At 39.1% G+C, this 19,081-nt stretch overlaps 1 long non-coding RNA gene across 1 annotated transcript; it reads right to left on the bottom strand.

The window, feature by feature from the left end:
- Positions 1–2,000: 2,000 nt before the first annotated feature.
- On the bottom strand, positions 2,001–18,765 carry LOC134484794 (uncharacterized). The gene is made up of 3 exons (XR_010062599.1): positions 18,627–18,765; positions 11,874–12,011; positions 2,001–2,207 (listed from the first exon to the last, which is right to left on the bottom strand). It is a non-coding gene; the product is annotated as an uncharacterized LOC134484794 (long non-coding RNA).
- Between the last annotated feature and the right edge of the window lie 316 nt (positions 18,766–19,081).

The raw sequence follows: 19,081 nt of genomic DNA, 5'->3' as shown, positions 1-19,081 counted from the left end.
CCTGTTTTCACTCTTCAACAAAAATTTAAAATCTCTAGAGCTGCAGCTCGTGATGTTGTATAAAGGTGAGAATTGTGTTCAGTTTCACCTCCTTCCTCATGTGTGAATTAACCCTCGTGGTCTGATCCCGCTAAAATTTTGACAGATGGATGTCACATACATATCTCAATTTGGAAATTTAAAATATGCTCATGTTTCTGTTGATACCTGTTCCCGTATTATACATGCCCCTCTGATGACTGGTGAAAAGGCTCTTAATGCCATTAGTCATTGCTTACAGACATGGGCAGCCTGGGGAAAGCCTGATAGTCTCAATACAGACAACGGGCCTGCCTACACTGTAAACTCCTTTCACTCATTTTGCCAGACAGTGCAGGTCAGTCATAGTACTAGATTGCCATACAATCCCCAAGGTCAAAGAATTGTGAAAAGAATAGATCGTACCTTAAAAGAGCTCTTTCAAAAACAAAAAGGGGAAATTGCCAATGGCAGAACACCAAGAGAACAGTTGTCTTTAGCTCTTTTTACTCTAAATTTCTTAATTTTAGATGTGCATGGCCGCTCTGCTGCGGATCGCCATGCTGCTACTAAACCTATGACTAATGCAGACGTAAAGTGGAAGGATGTTTTAACTGGTGAATGGTGTGGCCCAGACTCGTAATTTTGAGATCTAGGGGCGCTGTTTGTGTTTTTCCACAGAATCAAGACAATCCAATATGGGTGCCTGAATATTTGACTTGGAAACTGCCTCCTGCTATGCGTGAAGATGAGACTACGAACCCTACCATTACTGGTGGAAATGGTAATCCAGGTTGATTCACTCACTCTGTGTGCCATTGCCAGATACTGGCCAGTACTTATCCCAATTCACAGCAATTCTACTGTTTTCCAACTTTTTTCTGTACATCCTGTTGGCATTATGTTCCTTGTATAGCGCCAAATGTAGAATTGCCCCAACGGTATACTGCCACTAATAATTCTTTGTTACATACATTATGTTTCACTCTTAAAAATTCCTCCCAGCCTTTTATATGGTTGTGAAGGACCACATTGGCCAATTGGTTAGATCGTATGAACAATAGTGCTGTGGGCACTGGAACCATCCTGGCTTCTTTGAGTCAAATTGCCCAAGTAGCTTCTTCACGCAGTGAAAACACATCAATCAATAATTCTGCTAAGTTGAACATTACAACTTTGATTAGGATACATAATTGCAGTTTTTCATGTATTACTCTTTACAGGTTAACTTTTCTCAGTATTCTAACAGAACAAAGAAATCTCAAATTATCTAAAAGGAAACTGGTCCATGAAAGCAGAGCAATTATCAAGACAATTGCTGATACAGATTCCTGTCCTTAACAATACTAGAATGGAACCCATCACGTTTAGAGATTTCACATCATGGATTACCAATGCTCTCTTTTTTTTAAAGAATGGGCTAGCATTTTTGCCTGGGGAGCCATTGTCCTCTTGGGATGTGGAGTATGTCTATGGCTCTTTTGCGGTTTACAACGAGAACATGACAGACACAAAGCGATTGTTTACCAGGCTATGGTTGTCATTGAAATTGGTGCGTCTCCCAATATATGGCAGGCCTCTTTAAAAAATTAAGAGTTTGCCCTAGACTATATTTTGTCACTGTCATGTGAAGTCATTATATCCAGAGACGGACACCATTCCTCAGGTTCAGACCAACCTAAGACAGGGGCTTGGTGTCGATAGGGTTACACAAGGACAAGTAAGGCCGAGTCCTGGAGAAGAACGACCTAAGACAGAAACAATGACATATACTGATGTGACACCAAGATCTAGACAGTCATTTTAGAAAACAAAAAAGAGGGAGATGTAGGGAGTGTCTAAAGATGGCTCCGACATCTTGTGGTTGTTAGTGATAAACACCTACAATGTGCATGTATTGACATTTCTCCGGCAGTTATCAGACTGGAGTGATATTCACGCTAATAAGGTATTTCATACTCCACCAATCCCCAGAGGACAAATTTACAACCACAGCCTTTCTTGTATTTAGGGGGAGTGCCTTTTTTCCCTCGGGGCCCCCCTCATCAAGAATGAGGTTTTCCTGAAATAAAGGCTGTTGAGAAGAATCCAACGGTGATGTGTCTTCCTTGCTGGTCGAGGTGGGCACTACACTAATAGAAGAAAAGATGGGGAAGAGTCTTCAACACATGGGCACTGGAGAAAGTTTCCTGAAAAAAAAACAAAAAAAAAAAAAACATGACTTATGCTCTAAGATCAAGAATTGACAAATAGGACCTCATAAAATAGCAAAGTTCTGTAAGGCAAAATACATTGTCATTTAGACAAAACTGCAACCAACAGTTTGGGAAAACATTTTTACCAATCCTATATCTGATAGTGGGTAATATCCAAAATATACAAAGATCTTAAGAAGTTAGACTTTAGAAAGCAAAAACAGAATTAAAAATGGGGTACTGTGAGTTACAAAACATTCTCAGATGCAGGTTATCAAATGGCCAAAAAACACATAAATAAATGTTCAACATCCTTAGTAATCAGGGAAATTCAAATCAAAACAAATCTGAGCGTCTACCTCACACCAATGAGAATGGCTAAGATATAAATCTCAGGTGACAGAAGATGCTGGTGAGGATGTGGAGAATGAGGAACACTCCTCCATTGTTGGTGAGATTTCAGACTTGTACAACCCTTCGGAAAATCACACTGAAGTTTCCTCAGAATATTGGACATTCCATGAATGAGGACGCAGCTACAACTATCCTGAGCATATACCCAAAATATTGTCCAACATACAACCGAGAAATATATTTGTCTGTATTCATAGCAGCCATATTTAAAATAGTTAGAAGCAGGAAAGAACCCAGATGCCCTTCAACAGAAGAATGGATACAGAAATGTGGTACATCTACAAAATGGAATATTACTCAGCTGTAAAAACAATGACTTCATGAAATTCTAGTCATATAAAAGGAACTAGAAAATATCATCCTGAGTGAGGTTACTCAATCACAGAAAAACACACTTGATATGCATTCATTGATAAACAGATATTAGCCAAAAAGCTTGAAATACCCATCATGCCATACACAGACCACATGAAGCTGAAGAAGGATGACCAAAATGCAGATGCTTCACTCCTTCTTTAAAAGGGGAACCAAAATACCCGTGACAGGGGATAAGGAGGCAAAGTTCATAAGAGTGACTGAAGGACCTGCCATTCAGAGCCTGACTCACATGTAGCCCATATATGTACAGACACCAAAACTAGTTAAGATGGATGAAGTTAAGAAGTGCAGGCTGACAATGACTGGATATTGATTCCTCCTGAGAGACACAGCCAGAATATGTCAAATACAGAGGAAAATGGAAACAGCAAACCACTGAACCAAGAACCAGAACCCGGTTGGAGGAATTAGAGAAAGGATTGAAAGAGCTGAAGTGATTTGCAACCCCATAATAATAACATTGCCAACCAACCAGAGATACCAGGACCAAACCACAAGAGAAAGATTATACATAGACAGACCCATGGTTCCAACTGCATATGTAGCAAAGGATGGCCTTGCTGGGAAAAATGTAATGAGAAACTCTTGTTTCTACCAAGGTAGGACCCCCAGTGTTGGGGAAAAAGGGGAAGTGTGGGGAGGCCATGGGTGGGAATGTGAACTCCCTTACAGAAGAGTAGGGGGAAGGGTTAAGGGGCGTATGGACTGAAAACATGGACAGGGAATAACATTTGAAATGTAAACATGAAATCTCCAACAATGAGAGAGAGAGAGAGAGAGAGAGAGAGAGAGAGAGAGAGAGAGAGGGAGGAAGAAGAGGAAGAAGAAGAAGAAGAAGAAGAAGAAGAAGAAGAAGAAGAAGAAGAAGAAGAAGAAGAAGAAGAAGAATTTGAAACAGAAATAGAACTAAAGTTCCATTCTTCTCCATTCCCTCTCTTCGTCAGCTGTTGTTTAGGCAGTAGTTTTAGTGAGATGATATAAGTGTAATTTCTGGTGTTACATTGAGACACCATCTCATAGAAAACTTTAGTCTCTTACAATCTTCATGCTCCCTCTTCGGTAATGTTCCTCAGCCTTGAATCATGTGACATTTTGTAGATAGAGTCATTGAGACTGGGCTTGAAATTACTATCCTGCATTTTTTATGGCTGGGATTTTTACTGTGATGTTTGTTCCAGAGACTGTAATTAATTCTGTATATAAGGACACATGGCTTTGATTGTTGTTAGGTATGATACTGGCTTAAGTAAGTAAGGGACTGTATATTCTCCTTCGCACCCACAGCTTCAATAGTCTTATATACATGGCTACATTTCTACTACAAACGATTTTCATTGAACAGGACTTAAGCCAAGTTAGAGAGCTGTTGGCTATCACCAAGCTATTTACACCATTGCACTGCCCTTATGGTTATACTGCCATGTTTATCATTGTGTTTTACAGGCATGATGTGAACATCATTTGAAAATGACAAGACTGATGATTGTAATAACAGGTTATACTAGAAATTTGACCTGTGCCTGGCACATCTTCCAGTATAAGAATATTGATTTTCTGATAGGTAGGGGGATGTAAAAGTTAAATTTTGTTTAAAAAAAAGAGGAAATTAAAATTTTCCTCCTATAGCATGTTTAATTAACTGAAGCAAAATAAAATCTATTTACATGATGTTGGGGAAATATCATTTAACAATATAATTCTAACTCTTTTTTTTAATCTATTAGCCATTTCTGAGTTTTTGCCTATTTTTGTAGAATGTCACATTTTAAAAACAATTGTCAAAGTTTCCACTCCTTGGTTAGATTCTAAGAATGAGAATTGGCACATCTCACTGGAGTAGGTCAGGCATAGCTCTCCTTTTGGGTATTTAGGCTTTCTTTGTGGGAGAGTCATGGGGACTGCAGTGTCAGAAGAGGCTCAACTCTTCTTTTGAGAATTTTTTTTAACTTGAGTATTTCTTATATACATTTCGAGTGTTATTCCCTTTCCCGGTTTCCGGGCAAACATTCCCCTCCCCCCTCCCCTTCCTTATGGGTGTTCCCCTCCCGACCCTCCCCCCATTGCCGCCCTCCCCCCATAGACTAGTTCACTGGGGGTTCAGTCTTAGCAGGACCCAGGGCTTCCCCTTCCACTGGTGCTCTTACTAGGATATTCATTGCTACCTATGGGGTCAGAGTCCAGGGTCAGTCCATGTATAGTCTTTAGGTAGTGGCTTAGTCCCTGGAAGCTCTGGTTGCTTGACATTGTTGTACTTTTGGGGTCTCGAGCCCCTTCAAGCTCTTCCAGTTCTTTCTCTGATTCCTTCAACGGGGGACCTATTCTCAGTTCAGTGGTTTGCTGCTGGCATTCGCCTCTATATTTGCTGTATTCTGGCTGTGTCTCTCAGGAGCGATCTACATCCGGCTCCTGTCTGTCTGCACTTCTTTGCTTCATACTCTAATTGGGTGGCTGTATATGTATGGGCCACATGAGGGGCAGGCTCTGAATGGGTGTTCCTTCAGTCTCTGTTTTAATCTTTGCCTCTCTCTTCCCTACCAAGGGTATTCTTTTTCCCCTTTTAAAGAAGGAGTGAAGCATTCACATTTTGATCATCCGTCTTGAGTTTCATTTGCTCTAGGCATCTAGGGTAATTCAAGCATTTGGGATAATAGCAACTTATCAATGAGTGCATACCATGTATATCTTTCTGTGATTGGGTTAGCTCACTCAGGATATTTTCCAATTCCAACCATTTGCCTAAGAAATTTCATAAAGCCGTTGTTTTTGATAGCTGAGTAATATTCCATTGTGTAGATGTACCACATTTTCTGTATCCATTCCTCTGTTGAAGGGCATCTGGGCTCTTTCCAGCTTCTGGCTATTATAAATAAGGCTGCGATGAACATAGTGGAGCACGTGTCTTTTTTATATGTTGGGGCATCTTTTGGGTATATGCCCAAGAGAGGTATAGCTGGATCCTCAGGCAGTTCAATGTCCAATTTTCTGAGGAACCTCCAGACTGATTTCCAGAATGGTTTTACCAGTCTGCAATCCCACCAACAATGGAGGAGTGTTCCTCTTTCTCCACATCCTCGCCAGCATCTGCTGTCACCTGAGTTTTTGATCTTATCCATTCTCACTGGTGTGAGGTGAAATCTCAGGGTTGTTTTGATTTGCATTTCCCTTATGCGTAAAGATGTTGAACATTTCTTTAGGTGTTTCTCAGCCACTCGGCATTCCTCAGCAGTTAATTGTTTCTTTAGCTCTGAACCCCATTTTTTAATAGGGTTATTTGTCTCCCTGCAGTCTAACTTCTTGAGTTCTTTGTATATTTTGGATATATCTGTTGGATATAATTTGGCCATTATCTGTTGTAGGATTGGTAAAGATCTTTTCCCAAACTGTTGGTTGCCGTTTTGGCCTAACCACAGTGTCGTTTGCCTTACAGAAGCTTTGCAGTTTTATGAGATCCCATTTGTCGATTCTTGATCTTAGAGCATAAGCCATTGGTGTTTTGTTCAGGAAATTTTTTCCAGTGCCCATGTGTTCCAGATACTTCCCTAGTTTTCTTCTACTAGTTTGAGTGTGTCTGGTTTGATGTGGAGGTCCATGATCCACTTGGACTTAATCTTTGTACAGGGTGATAAGCATGGATCGATCTGCATTCTTCTACATGTTGACCTCCAGTTGAACCAGCACCATTTGCTGAAAATGCTATCTTTTTTCCATTGGATGGTTTTGGCTCATTTGTCAAAAATCAAGTGACCATAGGTGTGTGGGTTCATTTCTGGGTCTTCAATTATATTCCATTGGTCTATCTGAATGTCTCTGTACCAATACCATGCAGTTTTTATCACTATTGCTCTGTAATACTGCTTGAGTTCAGGGATAGTGATTCCCCCTGAAGTCCTTTTATTGTTGAGGATAGCTTTAGCTATCCTGTGTTTTTTGTTATTCCAGATGAATTTGCAAATTGTTCTGTCTAACTCTTTGAAGAATTGGATTGGTATTTTGATGGGGATTGCATTGAATCTGTAGATTGCTTTTGGTAAAATGGCCATTTTTACTATATTAATCTTGCCAATCCATGAGCATGGGAGATCTTTCCATCTTCTGAGGTCTTCTTCAATTTCTTTCCTCAGTGTCTTGAAGTTCTTATTGTACAGATCTTTTACTTGCTTGTTTAAAGTCACACCGAGGTACTTTATATTATTTGGGTCTATTATGAAGGGTGTCGTTTCCCTAATTTCTTTCTCGGCTTGTTTCTCTTTTGTATAGAGGAAGGCAACTGATTTATTTGAGTTAATTTTATACCCAGCCACTTTGCTGAAGTTGTTTATCAGCTTTAGTAGTTCTCTGGTGGAACTTTTGGGATCACTTAAAGATACTATCATGTCATCTGCAAAAAGTGATATTTTGACCTCTTCTTTTCCGATCTGTATCCCCTTGACCTCCTTTTGTTGTCTGATTGCTCTGGCTAGAACTCCAAGAACTATATTGAATAAGTAGGGAGAGAGTGGGCAGCCTTGTCTAGTCCCTGATTTTAGTGGGATTGCTTCAAGTTTCTCTCCATTTAGTTTAATGTTAGCAACTGGTTTGCTGTATATGGCTTTTACTATGTTTAGGTATGGGCCTTGAATTCCTATTCTTTCCAGGACTTTTATCATGAAGGGGTGTTGAATTTTGTCAAATGCTTTCTCAGCATCTAATGAAATGATCATGTGGTTTTGTTCTTTCAGTTTGTTTATATAATTGATCACATTGATGGTTTTCCATATATTAAACCATCCCTGCATGCCTGGGATGAAGCCTACTTGATCATGGTGGATGATTGTTTTGATGTGCTCTTGAATTCGGTTTGCCAGAATTTTATTGAGTGTTTTAGCGTCGATATTCATAAGGGAATTTGGTCTGAAGTTCTCTTTCTTTGTTGTGTCTTTGTGTGGTTTAGGTATAAGAGTAATTGTGGCTTTGTAGAAGGTATTCGGTAGTGATCCATCTGTTTCAATTTGGGGGAATAGTTTGATAATATTGGTATGAGGTCTTCTATGAAGTTTTGATAGAATTCAGCACTAAACACGTCTGGACTTGGGCACTTTTTGGTTGGGAGACCTTTAATGACTGCTTCTATTTCCTTAGGAGTTATTGGGTTGTTTAACTGGTTTATCTGTTCCTGCTTTAACTTCGGTTCCTGTTATCTTTCTAGGAAATTGTCCATTTCCTGATGATTTTCAAGTTTTGTTGAATATAGGTTTTTATAGTAAGATCTGATGATTTTTTTAATTTCCTCTGAATTTGTAGTTATGTCTCCCCTTTCATTTCTGATTTTGTTAATTTGGACGCACTCTCTGTGTCCTCTCTTTAGTCTGGCTAAGGGTTTATCTATCTTGTTGATTTAATCAAAGAACCAAGTTTTGGTACTGTTGTTACTTTCTATGGTCCTTTTTGTTTCTACTTGTTTCTACTTCAGATTTCAGCTCTGAGTTTGATAACTTCCTGCCTTCTACTCCTCCTGGGTGTATTTGCATCTTTTTGTTCTAGGGCTTTTAGGTGTGCTGTCAAGCTGCTGACATATGCTCTTTCCTGTATCTTTCTGTAGGCACTCAGCGCTATGAGTTTTCCTCTTAGCACAGCTTTCATTGTGTCCCATAAGTTTGGGTATGTTGTACCTTCATTTTCATTAAATTCTAAAAAGTTTTTAATTTCTTTCTTTATTTCTTCCTTGACCAGGTTATCATTGAGTAGAGCACTGTTCAATTTCCACGTATATGTGGGCATTCTTCCCTTATTGTTATTGAAGACCAGTTTTAGGCCGTGGTGGTCTGATAGCACGCATGGGATTATTTCTATCCTTCTGTACCTGTTGAGGCCCGTTTTTTGACCAATTATATGGTCAATTTTGGAGAAAGTACCATGAGGAGCTGAGAAGAAGGTATATCCTTTTCCTTTAGGATAGAATATTCTATAAATATCCGTTAAGTCCATTTGACTCATGACTTCTCTTAGTCTGTCGACATCACTGTTTAATTTCTGTTTCCATGATCTGTCCATTGATGAGAGTGGGGTGTTGAAATCTCCCACTATTATTGTGTGAGGTGCAATGTGTGTTTTGAGCTTTAGTAAGGTTTCTTTTATGTATGTAGGTGCCCTTATATTTGGGGCATAGATATTTAGGATTGAGAGTTCATCTTGGTGGATATTCCCATTGATGAATATGATGTCCTTCCTTATCTTTTTTCATGACTTTTAGTTGAAAATTGATTTTATTTGATATTAGAATGGCTACTCCAGCTTGCTTCTTCTGACCATTTTCTTGGAAAGTTGTTTTCCAGCCTTTCACTCTGAGGTAATGTCTGTCTTTGTCTCTGAGGTGTGTTTCCTGTAGGCAGCAGAATGCAGGGTCCTCGTTGCATATCCAGTTTGTTAATCTATTTCTTTTTATTGGGGAGTTGAGGCCATTGATGTTGAGAGATATTAAGGAATAGTGATTATTGCTTCCCTTTATATTCATTTTTGGATGTGAGGTTATGTTTGTGTGCTTTCATTCTCTTTGTTTTGTTGCAAGACGATTAGTTTCTTGCTTCTTCTAGGGTATAGCTTGCCCCCTTATGTTGGGCTTTACCATTTAATATCCTTTGTACTGCTAGATTTGTAGAAAGATATTGTGTAAATTTGGTTTTGTCATGGAATATCTTGGTTTCTCCATCTATGATAATTGAGAGTTTTGCAGGATACAGTAACCTGGGCTGGCATTTGTGTTCTCTTAGGGTCTGTATGACATCAGTCCAGGATCTTCTGGCCTTCATAGTTTCTGGCAAGAAGTCTGGTGTGATTCTGATAGGTCTGCCTTTATATGTTACTTGACTTTTTTCCCTTACTGTTTTTAATATTATTTCTTTATTTTGTGCGTTTGGTGTTTTGACAATTATGTGACAGGAGGTGTTTCTTTTCTTGTCCAATCTATTTGGAGTTCTGTAGGCTTTTTGTATGTCTATGCGTATCTCTTTTTTTAGGTTAGGGAAGTTTTCTTCTATGTTTTTTTGAAGATATTTACTGGTCCTTTGAGCTGGGAGTCTTCACTCTCTTCTATACCTATTATCCTTAGATTTTGTCTTCTCATTGAGTCCTGGATTTCCTGTATGTTTTGGACCAGTAGCTTTTTCTGCTTTACATTATCTTTGACAGTTGAGTCAATGATTTCTATGGAATCTTCTGCTCCTGAGATTCTCTCTTCCATCTCTTGTATTCTGTTGGTGAAGCTTATATCTACAGCTCCTTGTCTCTTCTTTTTGTTTTCTATATCCAGGGTTTTTTTCCATGTGTTCTTTCTTGATTGCTTCTATTTCCATTTTTAATTCCTTCAACTGTTTGATTGTGCTTTCCTGGAACTCTTTCAGGGATTTTTGTATCCTCTCTATGGGCATCTACTTGTTTATTTATGTTTTCCTGGAATTCTTTCAGGGATTTTTGTGATTCCTTTCTGTAGGCTTCTACTTGTTTATTAATGTTTTCCTGTGTTTGTCTAAGGGAGTTCTTTACGTCTTTCTTGAAGTCTTCCAGCATCATGATCAAATATGATTTTGAAACTAGATCTTGCTTTTCTGGTGTGTTTGGATTTTCCATGTTTTTTTTTTTTTTTTTTTTGGTGGGAGAATTGGACTCCGATCATGCCATGTAGTCTTTGTTTCTGTTGCTTGGGTTCTTGCGCTTGCCTCTCGGCATCAGATTATCTCTAGTGTTACTTTGTTCTGCTATTTCTGACAGTGGCTAGACTGTCCTATAAGCCTGTGTGTCAGGAGTGCTGTAGACCTGTTTTCCTCTCTTTCAGTCAGTTATGGTGACAGAGTGTTCTGCTTTTGGGCATGTAGTTTTTCCTCTGTACATGTCTACAGCTGTTCATGTGGGCCTGTGTCTTGATTTCACCAGGCAGGTCACTTGCAGCAGAAAGTTTGTCTTACCTGTGGTCCCGAGGCTCAAGTTCACTCACAGGGTGCTGCCCACGGGCTCTCTGTGACGGCAGCAACCAGGAAGATCTACGCCACCCTTTCCGGGAGCTTCAGTGCATCAGGGTTCCAGATGGCCTTTTGTTTTTACCTCTTGCTTCCGAGATGTATGTGCAGAGAGCAGTCTATTCTGGTTTCCCAGGCTTGTCTGCCTATCTGAACGTTTAGCTCTCCCTCCCACAGGTTTCGGGTGCAGAGAACTGTTTATCCAGTCTGTTTCCTTCAGGTTCTGGTGGTGTCTCAGGCAGGGGTCCTGCCGCTCCTGGGCCCGCCCTCACGGGAGCCCAGAGGCCTTATACAATTTCCTCTTGGGCCAGGGATGTGGGCAGGGGTGGGCAGTGTTGGTTGTCTCTTCAGCTCTGCAGCCTCAGGAGTGCCCACCTGACCAGGCGGTTGGGTCTCTCTCTCACGGGGTCTGGGAGCAGAGTCACAATTACATTCTTACACAAACACACACACACACACACACACACACACACTCACACACACACATGCATACATTCTCATAATTGCATACTTACACAGACATCAATACTTACATATGCATATGGTGCAAAAGACCAAGGACCAGTACAGAAAGATGAACTCCAATCTTTATTACAGAGAGAAAGAAATCGCTTCTACCCTTTTAATGCTAAGTGATTTAAACCCAAGTTTGTAAAAGAAAAGGCCTGTTCCTTTTAACAAGACTAATTTTGCATTGCTATAAGAAATGTCCTTTTCTGTCCCAAGATAAGGAGAAACCTGCCTGCACCTTCTGTTCTTTCCAGCTTCTTCTTTTGTCCTCTTTTCACCTGCATTCTCTAGATTGCTCTCTTATGTTACATAAGTTATTCCTCTCTACATTACTTCTCAGCCCAGATCTTTTTGTCTTAGTTCTACTTACCTTTGTTCTCCTTATCTCAAACTGGTCTTTTCAGGTCATCCCCTCTCCTGCTCTGTCCATCTGTCTCTGTCCTTCCAGTTTAGACCCTCTGTCTCACTCCTTATGTGTGTCTTCTCTTTGTCCTCAGCACCTAAAAATCTTTCAGAATACATGATCAGGTGTTAAATTGTTCACCACAAGTACATATGAAAGATCAAAGCGTAAATAGAAATACAAGTTTACAACCGAGAATGTTTACATGGATATCCATCAGGAGTAATTATCTGGCTAAACATTCATCACCAGTGTCAGCTCTACAGGTTCACTGAATGTCTAAAACCATAGTTGTTAGTGAAGTTATTTACAGATAAACACAGTCAATATCTTATCCCCTGTCCTTGCACCTGTAACAAATAGTTTATGACACTTGATAACTGTTTTTGCAACTTCTTGAATTGTGTTCTGAGTAGGAGAAAGTCTGTTTACTGTCTCAGAATAATTAACTGGTGACACCTGGGAGACTGGAGTTGTCACTGGAATTCTGACTATTAGAAAGAGACTTGTAGGAGTTCCACTATATAAGAGCTTAATAACCATTCATATAATTTTAGGAATTATTGTAGGATCATTATTAAGACTAAAGAATTCATCTATTTGTATGAATAGCATCACTACGGGACAGTGCAACTTCGGAGGCCTGCAGAGATCTGCTTCAAAGGGGTGTGCTCTTACTCAATGATTGCTATATATGTCTACTAATAATAACATGAATAGCATTTCAATAGCAGGAAACTTTCCAAAAATGAATCTCTTACAACCTTGCTTAATAAGGGCAAACCAGTTGTGGATTATAAAATAATCCAAGGCTGTCCATCTGAGGATGATCACCTGTTAGTTATGAGCTTGTCCTGATATGGCTCCTGACACTTTCTTCTCAGTCCTACATGGTACCTTCTACAAATTGATAATATGATCCATCACAAAAAAGGCCTCAAAAGATGCAAGAAGATTGAATTAATTCCATGCAAACTATGAAATCACTAAGAATGGTCTTCAATAACAACAAGAACAACCAAAGTCCCACATATACATGGTAGCATAAGAATGATTTACTTGATGAGAACTTGTTCAAGGAAGAAATAAAGAAAAAAATTAAAGACTTTCTAGAATTTAATGAAAATGAATGCATAAATTGGGAACACAGAAAAGCAATGCTAAGAGGAAAACTCATAGCTCTGAGAGCCTCCACAAAGAAACAGGAGCTATGATACACTCGCAGTTTGTCCGAACACCTGAAATCTCAGAACCAATAAAAATCCAAATACACCAAGAGTACTAGACAGCAGGAAATAATCAAACTCCGTACTGAAATCAACCAAGTAGAAACAAAAGGTATTATGTAGAGAATCAACAAAACCAGGAGCTGGTTCTTTGAAAAATCCAGAAGATAGGTAAATCCTTTGTATTCAAATTAAAAATAACACAATCAGAAGTGAAATAGAGATATAACCATAGAAAATGAGGAAGCTCAAAAAATTATCAGATCCTACTATAAAAGCATATACTTAACAAAACAGGAAAGCAAGGATCAAATGGATAATTTTCTAGACAGATACAAGATACCAAAGTATCTTGAATCACGATCAGATAAACCATCTAAATACTCCCTTTACTTGTAAAGTAGTAGAAGCAGTCATTAAATGTCTCCTAACCAAGAGATCCCAGGATGAGGAAGGTTTAGTACAGAATTCTCTCAGACCTTCATAGAACACCTAATACCAATATTCTCCTAACTATTCAACAAACTAGAAATAGAAGGAACACTACAGTCTTATTACTTTTCTGACACCAGAGTTATGTAGATTTTGAGAAAGAATTATAAGAGCTGATGCTGAGTTCAACCACATAAGAACAACAATGTCAATGAACCAGTATGTTCTGGATCTAAAACAATAATCAAAGACTATTCGTGGACAAACCTATGGTTCCAAATGCTTATGTTGCAGAGGATGGCCTTTTTGGGCACTATTGGAATGAGAAGCCCTTAGTCCTCTCTAGGTTTGACTGTTAGTTCAAGGGACAGTAAGGCAGACCAGTTAGTGATCTTATGGACAGAAAAGTGGGAAAGGAAATAACATTTGAAATGTAAATATAGAAATATCCAAATAAAAAAGCAATGTATTTGTTAAAATATAAAAAAATGAAAGAAATAAAAGAAAAGAGAACTTCCAGCTAATCACATCTATGGACTCAGAAATCAAATGGGTCACTGTCAGGGAATGGCAGTCAGAGTAATACTAGTCGAAATATTGAGATGATGAAGTCTGAATTAGAAGCACTTCTCTCTCCCAGATATCAGTGTCAGACACAAACTGCACAATAGGTATCCAAAGCACGGAGGAGTTTACTCTGAGCTGAGGACACGATACTTGTCTGTCTCTTCTTCCTTAGGAGGTTTTTCTTCTGGGCAAAAAGAGTAAAAGCCATGAGCTGTCAGGAAAACAAATGTGCCAAGATAAAAACCTGTCTTTTGGAATAAAGAAAGTAATAATAAAAACTCTCTGACTTCCAGGAACCATAAAAACCAGGGATGTCAAGATGCTTCTGAGAGGCTACAATCTCTTTATTCCCATATGTGGAAGGCTCAGGTCTAGGCTATCTCTTCAGCGATTCCACTCAACTCCTACACAGGACTCACTGAGCTTTCCCATGGGCCACGTATTTCTTCCTTTTTTTAATAACAAGACAGAAGGCCAGGTTCCTTTTCCCCATCTCTGATCTCTTCATCATCTTTGTTCTCCTTCCCAAAGGCTGTTTACTCTGAAGTAGAGGCCACTATACTAATCCTAGACGTAAGGAAAGAATATCTGAGAGGCAGGATACAAGAGATTATTCAGGGAGGGACTAATGCTGATGTCACTGAAAGCTGCCATGGCCTACCTGCTGAACAATTTCCTGACCAGATTCAAGGGTGCCCTTTCCAGGAGTGACTCCTGGTACACAGTGGAAACCTTCATTTACTAAATCTCCCTAAAGCTAGAGACTTCTCTGTGCTTTATTAGTGGTTACATGCTCGGAATGGAGAATGTTAGTCAGGGGCTTGGCATGGGTAGAAATGATTTAGGAACATGGAGTGGAGGAGATTCTTCCAGATAATATTTTTATTCCCAGTTTTATTACTGTGACATACAGTTCAAATTTCTAGGTCTTCTCGGTTTCCCAAAGGCCATTATTTTGCATACAGACCTTTAATTGAATGAATATGTATTTCACTTTTTTATTGTACAATCCTTGATTGGGGACTTTATAAATATTCCTCAATGTGTACTCAAAAATTCAGTTCTCCAATTCCATTTTCTGCAATGGTTTTGGCAACAAAGTGGGCCCAGCTCTAGAGTGAGTATAACAGTGTAAACATTGTGTACCTACTTCAAATGATAAACTCCCAAATCCTTAATTTATCCAAAGATTACTAGACATCAATACTGCAAAGGATCACATGGACTATAGAATTCAGTTCTCTATTCCCATTTGATATCAGTACTACAATAGCAACCTTAATGTGTTCCTGTGCAGGACTTGAGGGTTGGATGTTTTACCATGATTCTTTGTTAAGGCCAAACATAAGATAATGGAGGATGAGCAGGGAGAAGAACGGCTAGAGGACCAGTGAAACCTCATCTTCCATAGGTTCAAAGAACAGGAGGGAGTCTATTTGACATTGTCATTTGTGGATTCTACATTCTTGACCTAGTTGCTCACAATCCAAATTAAAATTCCACATGATGTCACAGCTGTAGGAACCAACAAATATATATATATATATATATATATATATATATATATATATATATATATATACACTAAACCAATATTCAAAGACTATACATGGGTAGACCTCGGACTCAATTGCATCTGTAGCAGAGGATGACCTGTTTGGGTCCCAATGGAAGGAGAAGCCCTTGGTCCTCCCTAGTTTTGATCCCAGTTAACGGGAATGTGAAGGCGCAGTAAGTGAGCCTATAGAAGGAGGAGAGTGGGACCGATTAGGGATCTTATGGGCAAGAAATAGGGAAAAGAAATAATATTTTAAATGTAAATATATAAATATCCAATTAAAAGAGCAATATAATTTGTTAAAAAATGATAAAAAATGAAAGAAATAAAAGAAGAGAATCTGCCAGCTAATTAGAACTATTCATTCAGAAATCTAAAGTGTCATTGTCAGGGAATGGTAGAGTAATACTAGTGGAAAGACTGAGATGATGAAATCTCAGGTAGAAGCACTTGTCTCTTCCAGATATCAGTGACAGACACAAACTGCACTATAGGAATCCAAAGCATGAAAGAGTTTACTCTGAGCTCAGGACACAATTCTTGTCTTTCCCTTCTTCCTAAGGAACTCTTCCTCCTGGCCCAAAAGGACAAAGGCCATGAGCTCTCAGAAAAACAACTTTGCCCTTTCCAACAGTTGGCTTTTGGGATATGGAAATTAATGATATAAACTATCAGACTTTCAAGAAAAATAACAACAAGGGAAGTCCAGATGCTTCTGAGAGGCTCCCTGCTCCATATTCCCATATGTGGAAGGGTCAGATAAAGGCTTTCTCTTCAGTTATCCCACTCAACGCCTACCCATGTCTCACTGAGCTATCCCATAAACCACATCTTCCTTCCTTTCTTTATACAAGACAGAAGGCCAGCTTCCTTTGCCCATCTCTTATCTCTTCATTCTCTTTGTTCTCCTTCTCAAATGGCTGTTTACTCTGAATTTGAGGCCAATTAGTAAACCCTAGAGGTACTGAAGGAATATCTGAGAGGCATTTGCAGTCACAACAACACTTGTGACATCACAGGAGAAGATAGGGCTGTCCAGGTTACAAGAGATTTTTCTGGGAGTCCTAATGATGATGTCACTGAGAACTGCCATGGCCTACCTGCTGAACAGATTTCCTTACATTGACCAGATTTGGAGTGCAATTTCCAGGAGTTTCTCCTGTCTAACAGTGGAAACCTTTACATACTCCATCTCTTTAAAGCTAGAGATTTCTCTTTGCTTCATTAGAGGTTACATATTCTGAATGGACAAAGTTAGTCTGGGGCTTAGCATGGCTTGAAACGAATTAGGAATATAGAGTGGAGGAGATACTTCTAGATAATTTTTGTTTCCCAGGTTCATTCCTGTGATACACAGTTCATATCCCAGGATTTCTCTATTTCCCAAAGGCCAGAATTTTGCCTTCAGACCTTAACTGAATGAATATTGTATTTCACTTTCTCATTGTACATTCAATGATAAGATACTTTATTAATATTCCTGTATGTGTACTCAAAACTTCTGTGTCCAATTTAATTTTCAAAAAAGCAAAGGACAAAACAACTATGGAATTCAGTTTCTAGTACTTTTTGATATCGGTACTACACGATCTACCTTTTTGTGTTCCCATTGCTAGACTTGAGGGTCATACATTTTACCATTATTTCTCTGAAGGCCAAACATAAGATACTGGGGGATGGGCAGAAAGAAGAATGGCTTGAGAGCAAGTGAAACCTCAACTTCAATTGGTTCATAAGAACAGGAGGGAGTTTATTTGGCACTGTCGTTTCTGAACTCTATATTCTTGACCTAGTTGCTCAGAATCCATGTTGCCTCCACCCAACCACATAGTTCTTGGAGCCACCTAAAGGAGGATATATGTATATGTATATGTGTGTGTGTATATATATATATATATATATATATATATATATATATATATATATATATATATATATATATATATATCAGCCACCAAAACTAGATAAGATTGATGTCGCTAAAAAGTGCAATCTGCCAGCAACTGGACATAGATATTTCCTGAGAGACACAGGTAGATCATGTCAACTACAGAAGTGAATGCTAGAGCAAACCAGTGAACTGAAACAGACTTCTTGCTGGCAGATTTTGAGAAAGGATTACAAGAGGTGAAGGAGCTTAAAATCCCGTAAGAACAACAATGTCAATGAACCAGAGCTTTCTGATACTAGACCAACATTCAGTGAATGTACACAGACAGAACTATGGATCAAACTGCATGTGGCAGAGGATGACCTTGTTCATCATGAATGGAAGCCGAAGCTATTGGTCCTCTCTAGGTTTGTCTCCAAGTTCAAGGGAATGTGAAGGCACAGTTGGGGGGGGGGTTAGAGAAGAAAGGGGAAGGATACAGGTAGGAACCTTTTGGGTAGGAAAATGGGAAATGAAATAACATTAAATGTAAATATAGAAATATCAAGTTAAAAAAAGCAATAAAATTGCTAAAAAAATAAAAAAAATGAAAGAAATAAAAGAAGAGAAAACTGACAGCTAATCATACCTATTGACTCAGAAAAGTAAAGTGGTGGTCAGTGGAAATATTAGTGGGAAGACTGAGATGATGATATGTCACCTAATAGCAATGCTGCTTCTCAGACTGCACTATAGATATGCAAACATGGAGTGTTTATTCTGAGCTAGAGACACTATATCTGTCTCTACCTTTTTCCTTAGGACTTTTTTCTTCTTGTCAAAAAGAGTAAAGGCCATGAGCTGTCAGGAAAACAACTGTGCCCTTCACAACACTTGGCCCATTGAATAAAGAAATTAGTGATATAAACTCTCTGAAATCCAGGAACAATAAAAACAGGCAAGTCCAGATGCTTCTGAGAGGCTCCCAACTCCTGATTCCCACAGGTGGAGGCTCAGATCAAGGCAGTCTCTTTGTCAATCCCACTAAATCCCTACCAAGTACTCACTGAGCTGTTCCAAGGACCACTTATTTCTTTTCTTTTTTTTATACCAAGACAGAAGGCCAGCTTCCTTTGTTCTTCCCATATCAGATCTTTTCATCCTCTTTGTTCTCCCTCCCAAAAGGCTGTTTACTCTGAATTAGAGGCCAATTAGTAAACCCTAGAGGTACTGAAGGAGTATCTGAGAGGCAGTTGCAGACACAACCACACTTGTGACATCACAGGAGAAGACAGGGATCTCCTGGTTACAAGAGATTTTGGAGGGAGGGATTAATGATGATGTCACTGAGAACTGCCGTGGCCTACCTGCTGAACAGCTTTCCTAACAGTGACCAGTTTTGAGAGTGCCTTTTCCAGAAGTGTCTCCTATGACACAGGGGAATGTTTTAATTACTCTATCTCTTTAAAGCTACAGACTTCTTTTTCCTACATTAGTGTTTTCATGCTTTGAATGGAGAAAG

This window comes from Rattus norvegicus, assembly GCF_036323735.1.
Source record: "Rattus norvegicus strain BN/NHsdMcwi chromosome Y unlocalized genomic scaffold, GRCr8 chrY_unlocalized_8, whole genome shotgun sequence".
Classification (NCBI taxonomy): domain Eukaryota; kingdom Metazoa; phylum Chordata; class Mammalia; order Rodentia; family Muridae; genus Rattus; species Rattus norvegicus.
This window is presented reverse-complemented; position numbering and strand designations above follow the sequence as displayed.